Below are 12,940 nucleotides of genomic sequence, written 5' to 3'. Positions count from 1 at the left end.
AAACTGTGAATCAGTAAAAAAATTCCCTGATGAAAAGTCAAACAACACAATTTCATAGAAGTATCACAAAATGAATGGTTTTCGTTTGACAACTTGCATCAGTTACTAAACAAGATGTTAACAACTTCCAAAATGTCTCTCACAAAAACAGATATGGCCAATACACTTAGGTCTAGCAGTCAAATAGCGAGATTACAATTAAGGAAGCAACATGATGCACATGAATTTTATATTTACTTTATTGATAAATTCCTCAAGTACAGGGGCATACAGACAGAAATGATAATAACACGAGAAAGAACTTGCAACACATGTGGGCATAAAACAAGAACAGATGAAATATTAAGTTACATACAACTAAACTTCCCAACTAACCGAAAACAAAATAGTTTTACACTCAGTCTGCAAGATATTTTACATCGTTTATTTGAAAGAGAGGAAATTCACGTAGAATGTGAGAGTTTGCAATGTAACAATGAAAATCGAATAATCACGTCACAAGCCTTCATTAAATCAACATCTAATATTCTTGTCATATTATTGACCAGGCACAGCTGGAATAAAATAACAAAACGGTTATCTAAAATCAAAAATGAAATTGAATTGGAGGACAAAATTGATCTTTCTCCTTTAATGAAAAACTACATAAATAAATAGTGAGAATAACTACATAATAAAGTCAAGTGTATCTCATGCTGGCCCTACAGCCAGTTGTGGTCACTATGTCTCAACATTATATTCTGAAGATAATACTCCAATCATGTGTGATGATACTGACACTTATCACATTACACAAACTCCTCCAAATTATCATGAATACATAATAATTTTTGAAAAAGATATAAAAAAGTAATTTCACCCGCACCTCACTGGCAAAACACTTTATTATCAGCAATGCAAAATTGTTTGGCGGTTACAAATATAGCAGCAGAATAAGCCAAAAAACACACAAAGATGATACCATGAAAAAAATAGTTCATGGAGATTTTAATATACTGCAAACAGTTTCAATGAACCAAGGTGAACCACTTGCAGATGTATTTACAATAAAGTTTATAAATCATGTTTAGGAGACATGCTAACATCACAACGTAAAAAGAAACTATTACAACATTTTAATTGTCTGCACTGTCAAACTGTGTCAACAAGTGGTATTAAAGAAATTACATCCCTGTCTGTCAACAATTTCACAAAAGAATCTGTTAAAAATGCAATAAATCAAATAAGATTAAGCCTATGAATCCAAAATGTAATTCTAACACATGTACAAAGCCAGATAAATTTAGAAGTTTTAAGCCTAGTGCAGAACCTTACATTTTTCAAGTAGGACAAACAATAATACTTTATACAAAAAACATCAACTGACTTCCAACTAACAGCAAATCTAGATCTTTCCGCGGTTGTTGATGAATTCCCAACTTTTATAAGTGAAAGGACTGTATTTTCAATGAAGACCATTGTTGTTTGTAAATCTGTTAGTTCTGGAAACATACAATACAATACTTATATTAAAAATGTTGGGAAGTGGGAACTTACATCTATGTCCAGCCACAGAATAAATCATTTTGTACATTTAGTAAACTTCACACTGACTGTTGTGGGACAGAGGAATGCATAGCATTTTATGACAGAATAACTCAGAGTAAATATTCATCATCCGATATTAAATTCAAACGTAGCTCTGATAATGATATGAATAGTTGTGGTAAAAATAAAATGAATATATCTATATACCTTCAAATTTAAGGGGATCACATTGGATTATATTTATAGTCAAAATTAAACTACAGGAAATGTATGTAATTGATCCTTATGGCCCACTTGATAGTAATGGCGAACACCTTTTAGAACAGCTATTTAGATACATACAATTTATACATCTATTAAGATATGGAAATAAAAATCATTTAACCCAATGGACTGTAACAAGAAAAAATACTGATGTCATTGTCACGTCAGTTGCTAAAGCTACTGGAGTTGATATATCTGAACACGACATAGATATTAGTCACCGCTTGCCATCAAGACGTCAACAGCAAAATCATCACAACCCAAGTTTGTACGTAGAACTGTCAGAAACAAGATATACAATGCAAGGAAACACATACAAAATAAATCTACCAAAGACCTGAAAATTGACAATAAGACGAACACCCGAATCTTTATAAATGAAAACCTGACTCCCGAAAGTAAGCAGTTATTCCATAAGGCAAAGGAAAAGAGAAGGTTAACGGAACAGTCTTTGTCCGGAAGTCGGAAAGAGAGCGGCCGATTCGAATATCGTCGGTCAATGACATCGACTCCATTACAACATAATTTGGATAGTACTGCAACAATCTGATGAATTCCATCAATAACCAGGCCCGTAGCCAGCACTTTTGAATAGGGGGTTCGAAAACAAAAATAATATATTTGACGTGAAACGTGTGAATTTTATAATATTAAAAAAAGTGTCTTTGAGCTCTGTTACAGGCATTTTTATATTCTCGGTTTACTTTGTGTTACGTTGGTAAGTTATTTCACATAACATCATTGAACTATTTTACCATATGATTTTAGAGAAGGGGTCCTGAACCATTCCCCACCCACAGACAAACGCACCCACACCCTAGATCCACTACGGCAAAATTTTGTACACAAAAAAGACAAGACTATACGTATCTTAGCATTATTGTCTAAGCATTTTAAAGTTGAATGCTACTCACGAGTTTTTTCGCTCTTCGCAGATGTTAGCGCACATAAAAGTGACACAATTTCATGTCGAAATCTATCTACAATTAATCATTTTAGTATTAGTCAATTTTGTATTATGTAATTTTATTTCTGTAAAATTTGTGAAATTGAGGCATGCCATTCTTGCTGACAATTTTTTTTTATTCATTGAGTAAATATCTCTAAGAAATTTGCAGTATCTCCAACTTGTTTTTCAAACCAGACAATACCGAAACCATATTTGAACAGGCGATTTTTATGTGGGTATCCCAAGTAAGTCTGCCGGTTTCGTCTAATCGTTTAAGCATGATATAACATGTTTTGGGGTTCCAGCTATTTTGTACTTCAACTAATTTTAACCAATATGAGATACAACGCTTAAAATAACCACAGCATAAAGGCAGCCTTCCACATTCATTCAACATCGCTACATTGTTAGTACAACTATTTACGCTAGTAGATATCTGCAAAATGTTATCTGTACCCTCTCGATTTCCGAATTTTTGTACCCGCATATCGCTACCACAAGATATAGCTGGCACAATGATTGCATCAAACAAATTAAATGCACTAACCAATGGCATACCATATATGTTTCTCACAGTATGTAAATGTTTTGGTTCATTGTAAATCTGTTTTTAGAGGGCGGTAAAATAATATACATATAGTGGCAGTTTAGCAGCGGTCTCAATAGACTTCAATGACTACATCTCCTTTTTATGAACCCACAAAAAATATAGTAAATTTTCTAAGACATCAAAACCGTATTTTTGTGAAAGATTGGTATTTTTGTCCTGATTTGTAGGAATCTGATAAACGCGTTTCACAACTTGTCTCTTATTTAGTTTTATGCGTCATTCAAGATGGCGGCCCCCATATAGTAAATATCATATTTATTTAATTATCAAGTGTGCGCCAGCTGACTGTGTCTTCGACCTATACAACTCGTGATGATAAATCTTCGGCATTTTTTTAATGATCTGTTGAATCCGTAGCTATACACTATTGTCCAATAACACAGGCTACACGTACTAATACAATAAGTTGACTACATTTGGCTGATACACTTGCAACAAGAAAGTATATATGCCATTATTTAAAAATACAAAAATAATGAACCAAACTAGGAAAGTACAGTGTCGTGTTGTGTCAATCCCGTTCGACACTTTACTAACTGAGCAAACACACTCGCACAAGACAAACGGCCCTATTCAGGACCACCACATCATTCAGAGAATGACTACCATTACATTATGTTTTTCAATGTTGTTTTAATATTTAACATCAGCTGCTGAATCTGATAGTTACCTCACTGAGTCAAGTGATTTAAACGATGATAATTTTTTTAATTAATACTGTTTGTTTATTATGTTCTAATCTGCGATAATAAATCTATTCACTTCCAAAATTTAGGGGGTTCGACCGAACCCTCCGAACCTCCCCAAACTACGGGCCTGATAACACTACATCGCCAATAAAATTCAATTGTGAATCATATTCTGTGGAACAATTTATCTCCGAATATAACAGTGATCTTAAGAAATACTTCTCCACTTTTCATGCAAATATCAGATCCATCGGCAAGAATTTTGAAGATCTTGTTTCACTGTTAAGTATTATACCACATAACTTTTCCATTATCGCTTTGACTGAAACTTGGTTACATAATGACTCTGATTGCTCCCATTTCAATTTGCCTTACTATACTTTTATCACCTCAAACCGCTCACATTCTCAAGGTGGCGGGTCTATGCTTTATTTACATAAATCATTACCATTTTCACACCTAAGTGCAATTGAACTAGTTCACTCTGAATCAATATTTGTTGACGCCCTCATTCAAAATAAGAAAGTCGTCGTTGGCGTAGTTTATAGGAAACCAAATACCCCAATTACCGAATTTCTCGATAGCCTAGAACGATGTCTTGACTACATTTCCTCGAAAAATAGAGACTGTATCATATTATGGGACATGAATATTGATACCAGCGTGAACACTTCAACAAGTGGCAGATATATTGAACTTTTGAACAGTTTATAATTATGCACAAATAATTAATACTCCAACTCGAGCCACAGCTGACTCCCAAACTGTTATAGACCATATTCTCACTAATATCTCCAGTTATTTCTTAGAGTGTGGTACCTTAGAAACCGACATTAGTCACCATTTACCAATTATTTCTATTGCAAAAAATCTTGATTATGTTCTTAAAAATAATAAAAAATATATAAATGCAATTTCTTCTATTATAATTCTACAAACTTTCATTCTGATCTGAGTAATATTTCTTGGCAGACAGTATTTAATAAATCGGACACTAATGTCGCTTTCAATACTTTTAATATTTTTTATGGGGTTGGTGCTACTCACGCTCCTATTATTGAATGCAATGCTAGTGACGCCCCAATACGTAAACCGTGGGTATCCAGGGGTCTAGTTAATTCAGCCAGGACTAAAAACAAATTATTTTCTAGTATGAAAAACAACCCAACAAATGCTGATATCAAAGCTAAATACAAGCAATATCGAAACATTCTTACAAAACTGTTAAAATTGGCAAAAAAAAAACGTTATTTTAAATACAATTTATTTCCGCAAATGGGAATACGAGAAGATTTGGATAACAATTAACAGCATTTTAAATAAATGCAATAATATAACTACCCCTCAAAGACTTAAATCACATGATGCTCCCGATAAAGTTTTGACAGGAAGTTACGATATTGCAAATGAATTCAATAATTTCTTTACAAATATTGGCCCTGAGCTAGCTAGAAAAATTTTATTCACTATCTCACAAGGAAATTCCAGTCGTCTTTTTTCCTCCACGCAGTCACAGAACGGGATATTATGAAATTTTTTTACCGATTAGACCCCAACAAAGCAATGGGACATGATCACGTGCATCTTAAACTTGTAATTGATGCTGTAAATTATATTTCTAAACCTCTGGCGCACATTCTGAACTGTTCTATAGCTCAAGGTGTTTTTCCTGACTCTCTCAAACTCGCCACAATCACACCAGTATATAAAAAAGGATCTGCCCTGGATGTCGGCAATTATAGGCCCATATCTATTCTATCCGTATTCAGTAAAATATTTGAATCAGCTGTAAATCATCAGCTACTTGGTTTTCTAAATAAGTTCAACATACTCTTGTCCTCACAATATGGTTTTCGGAAAAAATACAGTACCGCCCTTGCCCTAGTTGACCTTGTTTCTGATATCATTGCCAACATGGACAACGGTTTTGTTACATTTGGGGTATTCATTGACTTAAAAAAAGCATTCGATATTATTGACCACAATATTCTCCTTAAAAATCTGGCTTATTATGGGATAAGGGGTCTCCCGCTTTCATGGTTCCGAAGCTACCTAACTAATAGACACCAAACAGTAAACATTGACGGAACTGCATACACATCCAAACAGATTCAATACGGGGTGCCCCAGGAATCAATATTATTAATACAAACAATTTTGAAAAAGAAAACCTGAAAAGCTCACTATTGGCACAATTATCACTGAGCTTTGAATTTGTTTGACCTGTCAATAATTATCACACACAAATAATCACAGTTTATATTTGGTTAGTGAATATGTTTGTTGTTTTAATTCAATTAGGGAAATCTATTGTCATTGTTTACCACAATGAAATTTGTTTCGACAGAAATCATTTTTGGAAATGGATTTTTTTAATGTCTTTACAGAAAACTTTTAAATAAATTCGTTTGAACTTCAATGAAATGTGTTGCATTCCATTATTATAACTGTCACCAGTGTCATTGTCATTGTCACAGTGTCATAACATGTTGCGTACAATTTACGTAAAGTACATTTTTTATTTAAAATTTGAATGTGTACCGTATGACGATTGTGACATTATGAGTGAAAGCAATGATTCATATATAGGCACTTTCAACACCCTCATATAATACCACAAGCACACATCAAACAACAGCACCTTTATTATATTTCTGAGAATTCACCAATCTTTGAAATGTCACATACAGATGTGTTCAAAAGTTTTAATGATGCATTGGTATGTTTTCCTTATTTAGAAAATTATGTGTCACTTTAACGTCACATTCTTTTGTTCACTTCAGTCACAAGAACACTATTAAATATTGCATAATGCTAAAGGTTCTTCATTGCGAATTTGTGTTATAGTTTCATTAATTATTATTAAAAGCAAGGAAAAAATGTATAATAATAGTATGAGGTTATTATGAGGTTGATACCGTCTGAGTGCATATTTTGAGATATCCTTAGAATAACCTTACTATTATACATCTTTTCCTTCCAAAGGTACATCATGGGAAAGCTGAAGTCCAAAATGTTTAGAACAGAATCAGCGAACTTCTTTGTGTGGAGTCAATTCAAAGTCTAGTGGCAGCCATGTTTGTTTTTATTATTAGAGGACGCTTACGCGCGTAGTCATTCCATATTTGGAACTCGCATTTCCTAATATGGTACGATGAAAAACCTCGTAAAATACCGCAAAATTACGGCACGCTGTAACTTATGGCGTTACGGTGACAGATGTATAATAATGTTATTCATTACAATGCTTCGAGTGATGAATCGATCTATAGCAACTTTAAAGTTAAACACATAACGACAATCGCTCAAAACTAAATGAAAAAAATAAATTAAGAACATAAAGATAATTAAAAAAAATCAATTTTGCGTTTTAAACCTACCTTGTTACCCTGCAAAATATTGCGATGCACGAAAATCTATTTAAATTCCGCCTTCCGTCTTAATTAGTTAGTGTCTGCTAGCAAATAGGGCAGTTCCACCACAATTATGATTTCCATATTTTGAAATTGTCTGCTAATTATTAAACGTCACCTATCACAAATTGTAGTCAATACATGTATGTTTCATACCACGTCGGTGGTTAAGGTGCACACTCAATATTTTTACTGTAATTAGTGTCTGCTAACAAATAGGGCAGTTCCACCACAATTATGATTTCCATATTTTGAAATTGTCTGCTAATTATTAAACGTCACCTATCACACATTGTAGTCAATACATGTATGTTTCATACCACGTCGGTGGTTAAGGTGCACACTCAATATTTTTACTGTAATTAGTGTCTTAATTAGTGTCTGCTAACAAATAGGGCAGTTCCACCACAATTATGATTTCCATATTTTGAAATTGTCTGCTAATTATTAAACGTCACCTATCACAAATTGTAGTCAATACATGTATGTTTCATACCACGTCGGTGGTTAAGGTGCACACTCAATATTTTTACTGTAATTAGTGTCTTAATTAGTGTCTGCTAGCAAACAGGGCAGTTCTAACACAATTATGATTTCCATATTTTAAAATTGTCTGCTAATTATTAAATGTTACCTATCACAAATTGTAGTCAATACATGTATGTTTCATACCACGTCGGTGGTTAAGGTGCGCACTCAATATTTTTACTGTAATTAGTGTCTTAATTAGTGTCTGCTAACAAATAGGGTAGTTCCACCACAATTATGGTTTCCATATTTTGAAATTGTCTGCTAATTATTAAATGTCACCTATCACAAATTGTAGTCAATACATGTATGTTTCATGACACATAAGTGGTTAAGGTGCACACTCAATATTTTTACTGTAATTTGTGACTTAATTAGTGTCTGCTAGCAAATAGATAGGGCAGTTCCACCACAATTATGATTTCCATATTTTGAAATTGTCTGCTAATTATTAAATGTTACCTATCCTAAAATGTAGTCAATACATGTATGTTTCATGACACATAAGTGGTTAAGGTGCACACTCAATATGTTTACTGTAATTAGTGACCTAATTAGTGTATGCTAGCAAATAGATAGAACAGTTCTACCATAATTATGATTTCCATACTTTGAAATTGTCTGCTAATTATTAAATGTCACCAATCACAAAATGTAGTCAATACATGTATGTTTCATACCACATCGATGGTTAAGGTGCACACTCAATATTTTTACTGTAATTAGTGTCTTAATTAGTGTCTGCTAACAAATAGGGCAGTTCCACCACAATTATGATTTCCATATTTTGAAATTGTCTGCTAATTATTAAATGTTACCTATCACAAATTGTAGTCAATACATGTATGTTTCATACCACATAAGTGGTTAAGGTGCACACTCAATATTTTTACTGTAATTAGTGTCTTAATTAGTGTCTGCTAGCAAATAGGACAGTTCTAACACAATTATGATTTCCATATTTTAAAATTGTCTGCTAATTATTAAATGTTACCTATCACAAATTGTAGTCAATACATGTATGTTTCATACCACATAAGTGGTTATGGTGCACACTCAATATTTTTACTGTAATTAGTGTCTTAATTAGTGTCTGCTAGCAAATAGGACAGTTCTAACACAATTATGATTTCCATATTTTAAAATTGTCTGCTAATTATTAAATGTTACCTATCACAAATTGTAGTCAATACATGTATGTTTCATACCACGTCGGTGGTTAAGGTGCACACTCAATAGTTTTACTGTTATTAGTGTCTTAATTAGTGTCTCCTAGCAAATAGGACAGTTCTAACACAATTATGATTTCCATATTTTAAAATTGTCTGCTAATTATTAAATGTTACCTATCACAACTTGTAGTCAATACATGTATGTTTCATACCACGTAGGTGGTTAAGGTGCACACTCAATAGTTTTACTGTAATTAGTGTCTTAATTAGTGTCTGCTAACAAATAGATAGGGCAGTTCTACCACAATTATGGTTTCCATATTTTAAAATTGTCTTCTAATTATTAAATGTCACCTATCACAAATTGTAGTCAATATCTGTATGTTTAATGCCACATAAGTGGTTAAGGTGCACACTCAATATTTTTACTGTAATTAGTGTCTTAATTAATTAGTGTCTGCTAACAAATAGATAGGGCAGTTCTACCACAATTATGGTTTCCATATTTTAAAATTGTCTTCTAATTATTAAATGTCACCTATCACAAATTGTAGTCAATATCTGTATGTTTAATGCCACATAAGTGGTTAAGGTGCACACTCAATATGTTTACTGTAATTAGTGACCTAATTAGTGTCTGCTAGCAAATAGATAATTATGATTTCCATATTTTGAAATTGTCTGCTAATTATTAAATGTCACCTATCACAAAATGTAGTCAATACATGTATGTTTCATGACACATAAGTGGTTAAGGTGCACACTCAATATTTTTACTGTAATTAGTGACCTAATTAGTGTATGCTAGCAAATAGATAGGACAGTTCTACCATAATTATGATTTCCATACTTTGAAATTGTCTGCTAATTATTAAATGTCACCAATCACAAAATGTAGTCAATACATGTATGTTTCATACCACATCGATGGTTAAGGTGCACACTCAATATTTTTACTGTAATTAGTGTCTTAATTAGTGTCTGCTAACAAATAGGGCAGTTCCACCATAATTATGATTTCCATATTTTGAAATTGTCTGCTAATTATTAAATGTTACCTATCACAAATTGTAGTCAATACATGTATGTTTCATACCACATCGATGGTTAAGGTGCACACTCAATATTTTTACTGTAATTAGTGTCTTAATTAGTGTCTGCTAGCAAATAGGACAGTTCTAACACAATTATGATTTCCATATTTTAAAATTGTCTGCTAATTATTAAATGTTACCTATCACAAATTCTAGTCAATACATGTATGTTTCATACCACGTCGGTGGTTAAGGTGCACACTCAATATTTTCACTGTAATTAGTGTCTTAATTAGTGTCTGCTAACAAATAGATAGGGCAGTTCTACCACAATTATGATTTCCATATTTTAAAATTGTCTGCTAATTATTAAATGTTACCTATCACAAATTGTAATCAATACATGTATGTTTCATACCACGTCGGTGGTTAAGGTGCACACTCAATAGTTTTACTGTTATTAGTGTCTTAATTAGTGTCTGCTAGCAAATAGGACAGTTCTAACACAATTATGATTTCCATATTTTAAAATTGTCTGCTAATTATTAAATGTTACCTATCACAAATTGTAGTCAATACATGTATGTTTCATGAAACATAAGTGGTTAAGTTGCACACTCAATATGTTTACTGTAATTAGTGACCTAATTAGTGTCTGCTAGCAAATAGATAATTATGATTTCCATATTTTGAAATTGTCTGCTAATTATTAAATATCACCTATCACAAATTGTAGTCAATACATGTATGTTTCATGCCACATAAGTGGTTAAGGTGCACACTCAATAGTTTTACTGTAATTAGTGTCTTAATTAGTGTCTGCTAGCAAATAGATAGGGCAGTTCTACCACAATTATTCTTTCCATATTTTAAAATTGTCTACTAATTATTAAATGTCACCTATCACAAATTGTAGTCAATACATGTATGTTTCATACCACGTCGGTGGTTAAGGTGCACACTCAATATTTTTACTGTAATTAGTGTCTTAATTAGTGTCTGCTAACAAATAGGGCAGTTCCACCATAATTATGATTTCCATATTTTGAAATTGTCTGCTAATTATTAAATGTCACCTATCACAAAATGTAGTCAATACATGTATGTTTCATACCACATAGGTGGTTAAGGTGCACACTCAATATTTTTACTGTAATTAGTGGCTTAATTAATTAGTGTCTGCTAGCAAATAGGGCAGTTCCACTACAATTATGATTTCCATATTTTGAAATTGTCTGCTAATTATTAAAATGTCACCTATCACAAAATGTAGTCGATACATGTATGTTTCATACCACATAGGTGGTTAAGGTGCACACTCAATATTTTTACTGTAATTAGCGTCTTAATTAATTAGTGTCTGCTAGAAAATAGGGCAGTTCCACCTCAATTATGATTTCCATATTTTAAAATTGTCTGCTAATTATTAAATATCACCTATGACAAATTGTAGTCAATATATGTATGTTTCATGATACATAAGTGGTTAAGGTGCACACTCAATATTTTCAATAAAATATTGGGAATAGTGTTTTATATACACGCACATAGAGATACACTTTCAGGGGAGTGAGTACATTAGTTAGAATTTCTCTGTTTAAATGAATATTAGCCATTTACATTAATATATTGATGTAAAACTATGATTATGTGATGCAAAAAGATGTGATAAACTTTGATTCAAAGCATTGGTATGCCTGATAGACTGTCACACGCAACGTAATATTACCGTAATTGGTATAGTACAGGTGTGATGGATCAAATATCAAAATGGCAACAGTAACATAAAGACTTCCCTGGCGGCGATGATAACATACGAACACGGAGCCAACAGATGAGGTTTCGACTGGTACTGGTATTATTATACTCTGCAAACATCAAGTACAATAACGCGGTAAAACTCCACTACTCCAATAACTAGATACTTAAACTCCAACACAATTCAACGAGATCTCCAATCTGAATCAGTGCTGAACAACTCCCCTATATATACCCCCACTGTCTATAAATAGACCATTACATCAGCATACATAATGAGTCTGGAACTTACTACAAATGTCTAGAATGCTCCATTACCTTCTATTGCCTCCTACAGTGTTCTACTACCTATTCAACCATTTTCTAAAAAAATATAGAATATTCCAACCAGACACAGTGCGGTTTTAGAACGTTCTTGGTGACACTGAAGTGGTAAATAAATCGTATGCGACATAGACTGTGACTGCTAGTGTGTCTGCTAGCTTCCACTGTCTGCTGGGAGTGTCTGCTAGCTTCAGCCAAGTCTGTGACTTGAACTTATATAGGTTCCCGGGAAAGCGTTCCACCAAAATTTAACTATGTGCCATGTTGTCGAATCAAGCAAAAAATCTAGATAACTTCACGTTGGAGAAGTTATGTCCGCTATATAGTTTCAATGCTTCAACTACAGTTGACGAAGTCCGAAAACGGGAACTTATAATTTGATTCAAAATGTCCGACTGGCAGCCATCTTGTTTTTTGAAAATGTTGTATTTTGGACATGCTTTGTCAGTTTTCATTCAAACTTAGTACATAGATTATACATGTTAGGATACATATCCATGACGATTTATTTCACAATTGGATCAAAGATGGCCGACTGGCAGCCATCTTGTTTTTTGAAAATGTCATATTTTGGACATGCTTTGTCAGTTTTCATTCAAATTTAGTACATAAGTAGATCATACATGTTAGGATACAGGTCCTGACCGCCCGTGAGTTCCTGAGTCTGTCTGT

This window comes from Saccoglossus kowalevskii, chromosome 18, assembly GCF_978046115.1.
Source record: "Saccoglossus kowalevskii chromosome 18, keSacKowa6.1, whole genome shotgun sequence".
In the NCBI taxonomy this organism is placed as follows: Eukaryota; Metazoa; Hemichordata; class Enteropneusta; family Harrimaniidae; genus Saccoglossus; species Saccoglossus kowalevskii.
This window is presented reverse-complemented; position numbering follows the sequence as displayed.